General features: G+C 44.0%; 1 protein-coding gene across 9 annotated transcripts in view; it reads left to right on the top strand.

Moving 5' to 3' along the window:
- Positions 1-12,900, top strand: part of gpat2 (glycerol-3-phosphate acyltransferase 2, mitochondrial) — a 213,128-nt gene that overhangs the window by 293 nt on the left and 199,935 nt on the right. The window lies entirely within an intron of this gene.

The raw sequence follows: 12,900 nt of genomic DNA, 5'->3' as shown, positions 1-12,900 counted from the left end.
AGGATATATTATAAATGTATATTTTTTAGGTTGGCGTTTTCTACCAAGCGCTTTCACGGTAAACGCGCCTGTTAGCATCTAGCTGTTTTTTTTTTTTTTTGTTTGTTTTGTTCGGTCAAGTTACAAATTTTGGCGATTCATATTTAACGAAGTAGGCTTTGAATCGAATGTGGTAGACGTTAATTCTATTACTATAGGCTCTGAATCGAATGGAGTATGAATTGACTGCAACCTAGCCTCTGAATTAGTGATATGCAGTATGTGCTAATTAAAATGTATTAGGCTCTGAATCGAATGCTGTATGAATCGAATGCACCAGGTGTTGAATCAAATGTATTTGGTGCTAATTTGAACGAAGTAGGCTCTGAATCAAATGTAGTAGACGTTAATTTTATTACTATAGGCTCTGAATCAAATGTAATAGACGTTAATTCTATTACTATAGGCACTGAATCGAATGAAGTATGTGCCAATTTAAATGTATCGAATGCGCTAGGTTCTGAATTGAATGCAACCTAGGCCCTGAATCGTGTCGAATCAAATGTAGTCGGTGCTAATTTGAACGAAGTAGGCTCTGAATCAACTGTAGTAGACGTTAATTTTATTACTATAGGCTCAGAATGGAATGCAGTAGATACTAATTTAAACGTATTAGGCCCTGAATCGAATGCAGTAGGCATAATTTCAGATTCACTTGCTCTGAATCGAATACAACTGAAACGGAATCAAATGCAGTAGCAATTGAATCGAATGCAGTAGGCTCTGCCACAGTGCACATAGTACTTTGTTTTCAGTGACGTATTGAAAACAGGTAAAGGTGAGATGAATACATTTCTACAACGAGTAGAACCCTTGGTCAGTGTTTGTTTAAAACAAATCTGATTACTCAAACCACTTAGATGTTTTAGTGTTAATGCTTCTGTCTCAGAGCCACATTTGATTACCAACACACTACAACACATGTTGTCCATTAACCCCCCAAACGTAGATTTTTGATGTGGCACGTGCCAAATACGAGGATGCGATTTGCATTTTAGGCGTAATACAGCAATCAGACTTCAATCTGGCTCACCAGCACGGCCACACTTTTCGGGTTTTATTTAAAATTTAAATGTTAATTAGGAAATGCTAATTCGAAGAAGTATTTGCGATTACATTTCCCCTATGACCGTGTGTAATAAGTAACAGCATTTCAATCCACTCTCAAAACGTGTATTAGCATTTGTGATCGTCGCGTGTACGAGCGCTGCCAAAATGAAAACCCGAAAGCAAAGTCTGTCTAATTTCATTTTCTGCATCTTAATCGGTACAACGAACTGGTACAATTTCCTGCTGCCCTTTCTCAACTCCGCATACGAGATTTCCTCGCGGTCAGAGTGTTTAGCGTTTGTGGAAAATTCTCTCTTGATGTTAAAACTTCAGAGGTAACGTTGATCGTTGCGATGTTTGTTTATTAAGCTTGCTAAAGTGGACACCTCACTATAAACTGACTACCGGTTTGCTTTTATTAACACCGTTTTACCTTTTATTATGGACTGTCTTGACTTTATTGGAAAATAATCAGACATTGTTGTGTGAAAGCACAAAATAAAGCCGATTATTTCGACCAGTCTTTTTATTGATGTACAGTACACCGAAGCGATTTGGCAATATTTGTGTTGTATTCATTTTTATTCATTAATTAAACTATGGCTTGCTGTACATTTTATCCATCTGGAGTTGTTTGATGTCCTGCGACATATTTCGGGTTCCACGCTCACGAATCTCGGTTGCAGCTGATTCCCAGTCCGTTACGCTGACTGCACGGACACTGGAGACTCCTTCTTTAACGGCAAAACAAACATCTGTTATATGCGACGTTTCTATGTCGAGCGCCTGCTGGATCAGTTACTATGAATGAGCTATTATTAAAAAAAAAAAAAAAAGTGACGTGACATACGGCTAAGTATGGTGACCCATACTTAGAATTTGTTCTCTGCATTTGACCCATCCAAAGTGCGCGCACACACACACACACACACACACACCGTGAACACACACCTGGAGCAGTGGGCAGCCATTTATGCTGTGGCGCCTGGGGAGCAGTTGGGGGGTTCTTGCTCAAGGGCATCTCAGTCGTGGCTGGCCCGAGACTCGAACCCACAACCTTTGGGTTACGAGTCAGACTCTCTAACCATTAGGCCACGACTGCCCCACAAAATGTCTGCATGCTAAACGGATTCGCTATCCACTAGGCCATCCAGGAAGACACCTATTATAGCAGCGACAATGTGAAGCGTTAGAAAATTGAACACCACCTGATTGGTTGGATTTACAAAAATTCACCAGCGCTGCGGTATAAAGGAGCGTATAAGCGGATCAGGTGTCGATGCATAGAGGAAGGTGAGGATGAATGACAAAATTTAAACGGTGTGTTATTTATTAATCGGGATTAAAGACGAGCGAGTAAGTGTGTGTGTGTGTGTGTGTAAAATGTGAGAGAGAGGGCAAGAGCATGAGCCTGCTGGGACTCCTAACGCTATCAGTTGATATTGGTGTGTTCGCACTGGCATTGAGTTTAATCCTTCCGTCAGTCATTAGAGCTCGTTTGCGCCGTGACACCGTTAACTACTCAGCACTGATTGATTTCAATGCAGTGGCCATATTGCTAAATGAAATCTGTTAATTGAAGGCTGATGTGAAGCGCTCGTTGCAAGGTTCAGCGGTTAATTAAGTTATGATAAATTGAGTGAAGCAGTTGATGGGAGGCATCTGGATACAGTAGCGTCAGACCGTGTGTGTCAGCTTTATGTACGAGTGCATGGGAGTGTGTGTGAAACGAATTGAAATGTCTCTACATACGTGTGTGTGTGTGTGTGTGTGTGTGAGAGAGAGAGTGAGTGAGCAAGCAAGCAAGCAGGGGAGAGTGAGTATACATTATGCATGAGTGTTTGTGATTATGCAGCAATTTGTGAACTAAATTGTAATGTCCATCAGCCTGTATATCTGTGTGTGTGTGTGTGGGGGGGGTGTATGTAGTATGTGTTTAGTTCCATGTACATAAAAAAATGATCTAAATGCATGTTTCTAACCACGTGGAGCATTTTTCGTTCCCGGTTTTTACTGTTTAAACCGTTCCAGTAAAACAGCTCAGCCACAGTGTCTCTCTCTCACACACACACACACACACACACACACCATATAAATCGGCAGCATTGTTCTGTCCTAATTCGATAGCTAGACTTTCTATTCAGTTGTATGGACGACTCATGGATTTGCTTTGGCTCGCTTTATTTTTAGTTAATTTGAGGTGATTGAATTCAGCAATTTTGTGTGTGGAGTCGACCGTATTAATCATCATACTTTGCCTTCATAGTTGTCTAACCTTGTGTGTGTGTGTGTTGTGTTGTGTTTTTTTTTTTTTTTTTTTGCGTTAATCTCGGACCCTGCAATAATATTTATCTGCTATTTATCTGAACGGATGTGCTAAAACCATTATGTATTATTCATCATAAACCATGCTGCAAAACAAGGCCAGAAGTCATATGGAAGTACACTGGAATACTAAAATAACAGATAATCAGCGTAATTAGCTGTCAGTGGTGCTGTGCGCATCTGCGCTTTTTCAGATAAAGTGACCGTTCGATGACACGGTGAAGGGCTGTAAACTTTAACGCTAACAGCGGTACACGCATATCAAATTAAATCGTTTCGCCACGACGACGCGCACGCAGGCAAGTCGGCTCACGTCTCCGTATGGTGTGTGAGTATGTGGGAATGAATTTACATGAATCAGCAGACACGCTGAAGTGTCTGGTGAAAGAAAGAGCATACTCTATTTTGTTTATTAAAGGTGTTTGTTAGATTTGTTTGTCAGTTGTGTAACGATTAGCCGTGTGTGTGTGTGTGTGTGTGTGTGTGTATGTGTGTGTGTATATATATATATATATATATATATATATATATATATATATATATAGTGTGTGTATGTGTGTGTATATATATTGTGTATGTTTAAAAAAAAAAAAAAAAAAGCAAAATTCAAAGCAGCGTTAATAAAATAACAGTGACGACGGCTGCAAGGTCGTCGACGGAGCTCGGGGACATCAGTGGAGGCGAGTATGCATGCTGTTGATAACTGGCAGCTCCAAGCAACTTGGGAACGTTGCATAAGTGTGCAAAAAAGTTTGCCTAATTCTCAGGCAGTCACTTTATTTTGGGTGTAAAAGAGATGAATTCCAAACAGATCAGGATGCAGTATGTAGGATATTGAGCTGTGGATGTTTAGGAAAAGAAAGAGTGGCTGTTGTTCGGGTGGAGGCCGCGTGATGCTGTTCTGGTGGAGGTGGCATGGCGGCTGTTTTTCTGGCGGACGCAGTGTGGCTGTCGTCTTAGTGAGGGTGGGTGGGTGTCTGTTCTGGTGGAGGTGCCGGGGCAGCGGTTGTTCTGGTGGAGGGGGTGTGGCTGTTGTCTTAGTGAGGGTGGGGGTGTGGCTGTTCTGGTGGAGGCACCGTGCCAGAGGTTGTTCTGGTGCAGGGGGGTGGCTGTTGTCTTAGCGAGGGTGGATGTGTGGCTGTTCTGGTGGAGGCACCGTGCCAGAGGTTGTTCTGGGGGGGGGGTGTGGGGTTGTTGTCTTAGTGAGGGTGGGTGTGTGGGTGTTCTGGTGGAGGCATCGTGCCAGAGGTTGTTCTGGTGGGGGGGGTGGCTGTTGTCTTAGCGAGGGTGGATGTGTGGCTGTTCTGGTGGAGGCGCCGTGCCAGAGGTTGTTCTGGTGGAGGGGGTGTGGCTGTTGTCTTAGTGAGGGTGGGTGTGTGGCTGTTCTGGTGGAGGCGCCGTGGAGGGGGTGTGGCTGTTGTCTTAGTGAGGGTGGGTGTGAGGCCGTTGCAGCCAATGTTTTGATGGAGGCAGGTGTGTGGCGCCTTAATGCCATCACTTATCATGTTATACTGTAAAAAGGCTTGTTAATTATAGAACAGATTAGAATTAAAAAAGTATCATTTACATCCGATCTTCAGGGTCAGACGCCACAATCGTCCAATTCCGCACTAAATATTGATGTTCTGTGAGTATTTTAGTCGTCTTTGTTCATCATCATGTTTTAAATTGTGATGCGTGATTTTAAACCACATCGACATCCTCCAATAAACAAGTCAGTGTGCAGTCTGACATCATAAAGGTCTCCAAACCTAACCTTAAGTCTGTGTTTTTAGCTCATGATAGAACAGCGAGCGACTTAATGTGAGCTTCTCCTCACTAGCTGTTCCAGCAAAGGTCTGAGTTATTATAAAATCCTTCTAGTAAATTCAGTACACTCCATCTGCAGCTCCGCTTGGCAGCGATCCCAGGCAGTTATTTTCGGGCGTCCGACACCAGGCTCCTATCTGGTTAAACGACGAGAGACCCATATACCAAAAACGGATCCACCGGATGACCTTTCAAACGGAACGTAAAAGCGTTCGGCTCGTCGCAGAAAGATCAGAAGTTCAAATCCCGATGATGTCGCAGTCATCTGTAGAGTTCGATAGAGTAAAACCGGCCGTGCCGTGGGAGTGGGAGGGGCCTATTCCGTGTCTTCTGTCAATCGTGGTCACACTAGCCAATACAGGAACAGGGTGGGCTCGTGTATCTTCGAGCGCGTTACAAAAAGAAGGGTTTAGCGCTTATAACCCGTTTAAAGCCACGTCTGGTTCATTTAATCAAGTTACTATGGTAACGTGACCCTTCCTCCGTGAAATTCTTGTTTGAGTCGGGAACCGTTTGAGTTACGTTTATTTTCTTCAGTGTTGCAACCTTTGTTAGTGGGAAATAAAAAAAAACTGAACTCTGACGCTAGCAATTTCAGCAATGTATCTGGCCATGCCCTCTTCTTTTTTTTTTTTCCCTCCGAGGGAAAGGTAAAGCTCGTCAGTTCGCGATAGTTTAGTTTACACCGTATTACGAGCCTACAAGACACACAACGTACATAACAGACCAAAGCAGAAGGAGGAGGAACGCATCAAGATATACCGTGTCCGCAACGCACAACGCAGGGTGACGAGAATCTTCCAACAGCAACGCACAACTATCTCCACTGCTACAGAACTACCGGAGTTCCTTTTGTAGCATCCAATTACATTAATCTCAATTGAAGATAAGAGATCTAATGATGGCTGTAATGTAATCAGTAGCTGATTGTTGATTTAAAAAAACAACAACAAAGAAGTCACATTCATATTTGTCTCGCTATGCCGTGGGACCTGAACAGCGGGAATCGTTTGTTCTCAGCATCACTTCAAGCCTACTTCAGCTTCCTAACACCGAATCTTCTCAGCACGGCATCATGACGACTTTTAGCTCTCCTCTAAGCTTGCGAATGAAATCAGGTTTTTTTTTTTTTGGTATCTTGTTCTAAGCTGTCTCCCCCCCCCCCACCTCTTAAATACTGAAAGTAATATAACCCCCGAGGTCTGATCATCAACATCTGACCGAGATTTAGACACACAGACACGTTTGTGCGTAGTAAATATACAAGGAAAGCATGCTAAGCATCCTCTGGCTCAGGTGTGTAGCAGATCTCGCCAGTGCCACGTTTCTCTTTTAATTAATTCCGCCTCAGGAACGAAAGGACCAGCGGGGACGCGGGCTGTGGGTAAAAAATATTTTTTAAAAATCCCTGCTGCACGAGATTCGGGGGAGTTTAATTAGCAGTCGAAATTTGTTCTCGTCCCCGCATTTGCATGGCAGTATAACACACACTGCGGTAAGTGACGGTTTGAAGAAGAGCTCAGATTAGTCACCGAGCACACCAGATCACCGGGTCGCTTGCATAACAACGACGAACTGATCGAAACGCATTTCACATTCCACAGTCACTCAGTTCACTACGTTCTTCTCGGAGAGTAATATCCAGAGAGCACTTAAAAATCCCAACATTACCGCCGCGTCTGATCGGGGTAACGGGGAGCGCTTTCCGACACCATTAATATCGCTAATATCAGGAATTATTTTAAACATGGACTGATCCTGATTCGCTCAGTTATCTTGATCAGGGTCACGTTGGATCCGGAGTCTATCCCAGAATCCGTGGGATGCAGGAAAGAGGACAGAAGAGTGAGGATGATGATGATGATAAATATTTTCACTTTGCCTACTGAGCCCGATGTGACCTGAGGAAAGATTCTATGAAAAGTAAAAGGCCGTGGGATCAGATGAAAGGAATAAAACCCTCAGGAACACACTGTTATAGGAAAATAATCAACAGTGCAGCTGTGCGCTGCGACCAAACACGAAGCAAAGTTTCTTTTACAATGCGGAAGTTGATTATTTTCCATTAATCCGGAGTGACACGGACACTATTATACAGTAGAAAGCTTAACGCTGACCCTACTTCTTTCTTATTTAGCATTCTTTTAATTGCCTAAATATCAGCCTCAGAAACGTACGCAATGGATGCTAACGTCTGTGAGTGAACGGTTGCTATAGAAACAATAACTCATTAGTGCGACGATTAATATGAAACTCGATTGTACTCTCTCGCAGCTCCCGATGTGGACTCTCGTTCAACACCGCCCGACCAATCAGATTTGAGAGTTGCCCATATACCGTACTGATTTCTCACCGAAACATTCCCACCATCTTTGGAAGGATTTGTTTTTCCTTCTTATCTTTTCGACGCCGTTTTTAAATGGCGCTTTTCATCATGTGGTTGGAGCCCATCATCAGATTGAAGAAGCCTCTGTGGGAGATGTACCGAGATATTAAAGGCAAAGGCGGCGTACGGTACATTATTACAACCAATTAGGTCGGTAATGACGGCCTACACTGGGTTCACGAGGAACGCTTTTAAAAGGAACATTAGCAGAATCAATCAGCGCTATAAAAATCTCCCTACTACTGCAATCTTTCCCGATTTCCTGCTCCTCGCCGTTTCGTCCCCGATTTGACGTCTCGGCTCGTGTGCCGCACAGAGTAATAACCGTGACTTTTTTTATTATTTTTTTTTATTAGTATAACAATCACCACAGCGGTGCACTTTGTCACAAAAAACGACTGAAGTGCGCATCGCTAATGTCACCGGCGGGATTGGGGACGCTGTCAGAGCCGCGGTGAACTTTATTGAATATTCGTCTTGCTGAAATGTTGCCGTTTTCTCGTAAGGTTTCCTTTTAGAAAGTGAAGGATCATTGAGCAGCTAATGAGTGCATCAGTGGAGGAGTGAGTGAGTGCTTTTCCTCCTTGTGCTTTTCCTCCTATATCTTCATTTTTCTGACTTTTTGGAGCGTCTTTGTCGGACCCTTGCACGCGCTAGAAGGCTCTGACAAAGCACAGCCGACGTTCGGGAAAGAGCGCAAACGTTGAGATCGATCCGATCTTATCCGCAGAGGACTGGTGAGGGTGCAGATTTTCATTCTGATCGAGTAGAAGCCGTAAATAAGTGTATCAAGTTTTTTTAGGTATCTGTCTGTAACGTACCCGAAACAGCAGGACTTCTGAAACATTCACATCCAATTTATCTTCCTTTACTTTTTTTTTAACATGATTTTTCAGTACCGTTGCTCCTGAGTGGTGCAACAGAAGAAAACCAGGGAATAAATGAATGCAGTTAAGCAACATTATGAATAATTAGGCTGCTTTCACGCTTGCATTTTTTTCCCCTCTGAGTATGTTGTAACCATGACAACACACTTACCAGCCCTAGCTAGTGTCAATTAATTGGCCTGGTAAGTCTTTAGTAGTTTTCTTGTTATTCAGATTAGGTTTATCCGTCCACCTATCCATTCATCCATTCAGCCAGCCAGCCATCCATCCACCTATCCATCTGTCCACCCATCCATCTATCAGTTCATCCATCCATCCATCCACCTACCTATCCGTCCGTCCGTCCATCCATCCATCCATCCAGTCAGCCAGTCAGCCATCCATTTATCTGAGCCATCCATCCATCCACCTATCCACCCGTTCATCCATCCATCCATCCATCCATCCGTCCACATAACCATCCATACATCCACCTATCCATCTGTCCACTCGTCCATCTATCTGTTCATCCCATCCTGTCTGTTCACAAGGTGGGGGTCACCCTGGATGAGGCACCAGCCCATTACAGGGTACGATCACATACTTACTCCGCCTACAACACATCTTTGGACTGAGGCAGGATATCGGAGAACCTGGAGGAAGCCATGGGTGGAGAACATACAAAATCCACACACTGGGTGGAGGTGGAACTCTGGAGGCCCAATGCACACTGACATGTTGTACAGGTTCCAAAAACACTCATTATTTTATGACCATAACGCAGTACTGAAATATCGGTAATCAAATGTTTTGCACCATGTGAAACTTTGCCCACCGCGCTCGCTATTCTCACTCGGTTGCTATGTCATGACCCGGAGCTTATTAAAAAGTGAAACTTTTTTTTTTTTTAAATTCAGAAGCTGCGCTGAGGGCAAATTTTTGTGTAGCGGCAATAAAGCTGCTATATTCCTTTCACCTGCCGCTTTTTATAGGATTACACGAGAACCCGAGCTGGTGTGTTTGAGAGGAAAAAATGCCGTGTGTGATATATATATATATGTATATATATATATGTGTGTGTGTGTGTGTGTGTGTGTGTGTATGTGTGTACGTGCGGCAGGCAGGGTAAAAAGACGCTCACGTGTGTTACGGCACACGAGCGCTCGCTAGGCTTACACTATCGTGTTTGGAGCCTCGTTTTCTCACACGTGATCGGCTCGAGACCGCTGCGTTAATGAGCTCCTGATAGAGCTGAGAACATGCTCAAATATGCAACACACTGAGACTAAAAGGCTGATTTTAGAGGAGAGCGTCTGGTGCATCTCAATCAACGCTTACCGCACAGCATAAATAAATAAATAAAATAAATGGAAAAAAGGTCTCACTGACAGCTGTTGTGTATCGTGATGAGCCTTTGCTGTTCCTGATCAATACTCTTGAATTGGCAGCGTTTCTACCATCTGCCTAAAGTACAGCTGCTGTTGTTCCACCGTTCAAGTGCAGCTTGATCTTAATCTACGTCACATGGAAATGTCAAGTGTGCTTCGTCATTAATTCATTCATTCATTTTCTACCGCTTATCCAAACTTCTCGGATCACGGGGAGCCTGTGCCTATCTCAGTCGTCATCGGGCATCAAGGCAGGATACACCCTGGGCAGAGTGCCAACCCATCGCAGGGCACACGCACACTCTCATTCACTCACACACTACAGACAATTTTCCATAGATGCAAATCAACCTACCATGCATGTCTTTGGACCGGGGGAGGAAACCGGAGTACCCAGAGGAAACCCCCGAGGCACGGGGAGAACATGCAAACTCCAAGGTGTGGGGGGGATCGAGAGATGCGAGATGATTTCCAGAAATTTTATTTATTTTTTTGTCTTCAGCAGTCTACTATCGGGGTCGCGGTCTGAAAAGTTTGGGAACCCCAGCTCTATGGGGTTGTAAAAACTGGTTATATGATTTATCCCGGGATTCTTCGGGGGTGTGAACCCCAGGTCTTCTGACCTCTCTAATCAACAAGTCACTATATAGTCACTGGATAGTTTCTGCTGCGACATCAGCAGTTTCCGAAACACTCAAACCAGCCCGGCACCAACATTCTACGAGTCGGTTTTGACGTGAATATTTGAGACGCGACAAACACTTGACGACCGCACGAACGAGCAGGTGGACCGGCATTCTTAATAAATTCCACGTACCTTTTAGTCAGTCCTTCATTTGTGATTTGACTATTTTCGAGCGGACGGCTCGACAAAAACCTGTGTATACGCATACAAAATGAGGCGGAACGAGAGTAACCGTAGACACGTCGATGTACCCCAGAGCGCGCCGCTCGGTATCGGTGCTTAATGATTGTTGAGGTCTGTCAGGGGGAAACGCGACGTGTGAAATATGAGATGAGAGAAAAGTTTTAGCATTCGTAATGGACACTGACACCTCCCAGTCGAACGTTTCATATCCTGCAGATGGAGAGGACAAGTGGTGGTGGAGGTAGGGGGGTGTTGGATCATAAATACGTCTATGTGGGAGCGTGGCTGCGGCTGTTCTGGCACCTCGACTGTAACGTAAAACTACAGCAGTAGGTAAATATTTAGGATGTTGCTCCGTTTCACTTTTTCGAAGGACATTTCCACCTTCCCGAACCAACCGGTTGTTTCCGACGTGTTTTGTTTTTTACCTTTCTTCTTCTTCTTCTTCTTCTTCTTGCTTAAAGAGAAGAGAACAAATATTCAGTCTGTTGGTGAGAAGAGAGAGTTTGTTTCATGTGGACACGCTGCCACAGTATTGGTCACAGTTTCTAGGCTGCAGCCCATTATTTAATTTCCACACATCACTTTCTCAGCTGGTCTGGTGGCAGGATCTCGTGCTTTCACCGCCATGGCCTGAGGCTTGATTCCCCAGGCAATGAACCATCCCAGCCACTGACGGAGAAGGGGGTTAACTTTCAGAGCTGATCCCAAGCTTGGGAAGGGCATCTGGTGGAAAACCTTTGCCAAACAAAATCTAATATATGGATCAGATGATCCTCTGTGGTGACCCTGAACAGGGAGAAACTAAAGGATGTTGGCAGATTAAAGGCAGGGTCTCCGATTTTTGAGAAATGCTTCAGAAAACTGAGTCGGGCCGAATAATTAACAAAAATCAAAACGAAAAACAAAACAAACGTGTAGCCAATGAGCAGAAAGGGGCGGGGCTTGTCAATATGGTGGAGAGAGTGTTCAGTGCGCATGTGTGACATTAGCAGAAAGCGGATTTAACATCGACATGGAGGATAAAAACAAAGAAATGAAGAGAAAAAAGACTTACGATAAGGCAAGACGTAGGACGTGTTAATATAGGATCAGCTTTCCAGCGCTGGAGAGAACTGAAGTTGGCCGCATATTCACAGGTTGGAGTTTCCCGAGTCAATAACTCCTGAGCTAAACGCTGTTACTACACAAATAACACCTCTTTTCTATCGTAGTAATGTAGAGAGGCAGCTACAACCGCGTTTTGTGTAGTAACAGCGTTTAGCTCAGGAGTTATCGACTCGGGAAACTCCGACCTGTGAATATGTGGCCGACTTTACTTAAGACGCCGAGGCGCTTTTTTCCTTCTCGATAGGTGAGTAACGTTGGTTTTGCTTTGTTACACAGAACTAATATATGCCTTTGTCCTTTACATCATTATGCTTGTGTGGCATTTTTCCTTGTTTGTTTATCTACAATCGTATCGTTCTTCCCTTCAGCTATGATAAAGACACGTTTCTTTCCGTTAGTCGCCTGGGTTACGTATGTATGTGTGGGCGGAGCTATCGATACAGGGGTGGGACCGGTTAGGGGCGTGTTTGTTTTGGTGATTTCAAATGTTGACATTGGCTTTCAAAAATCGGAGACCCGACCTTTAACAAAGTAAGCGAGCATTAATAATCTCTTCTACCTTTTTCCAAGCTTTATTTTTTTTGTATACACATTTAACGAGACTTCATAATCTACAGTATATGACCAGATAAGAGAAAACTGGGGTTGTAAAGCTTTATCCCAGGAAAAGGAAATTGGTGGCAGCAGGTAAAGTCGCCTGAAGAAAGTACACGTGCCGTAGAATTAGTCATCAGATGGAATCGTAAGGGACAAACTTTTGGATGTCGCTTTACCTCGTCATCGTTCATTTGGGGGCACCGAAGTTGTAACCCCGTCGCTACGACGAGTCGTGCACGTTTGTAGAAACCGCTGGTGACTTTTACTGTCGTCAGAATTTCTTTAGTTCTCGTCCAAAACCGGAGAAAGAAAAACATCATCTGTAAAGGAAACATTTAACATCCTGTCGGTAGTTTTAGTGGTTAAAGTGTTTAGCTTGAGCAGTTCACAATTAACAAACAGTCTCCAGTGCTTCGGGGACTAACAAGTCGCATTTCAGGCACGGCTTTCGGGACAGATTTT

Source organism: Tachysurus fulvidraco, chromosome 14, assembly GCF_022655615.1.
Source record: "Tachysurus fulvidraco isolate hzauxx_2018 chromosome 14, HZAU_PFXX_2.0, whole genome shotgun sequence".
NCBI lineage: Eukaryota > Metazoa > Chordata > Actinopteri > Siluriformes > Bagridae > Tachysurus > Tachysurus fulvidraco.
The sequence above is the reverse complement of the archived record's forward strand: the minus strand, read 5'-3'. Positions and strand labels throughout refer to the sequence as shown.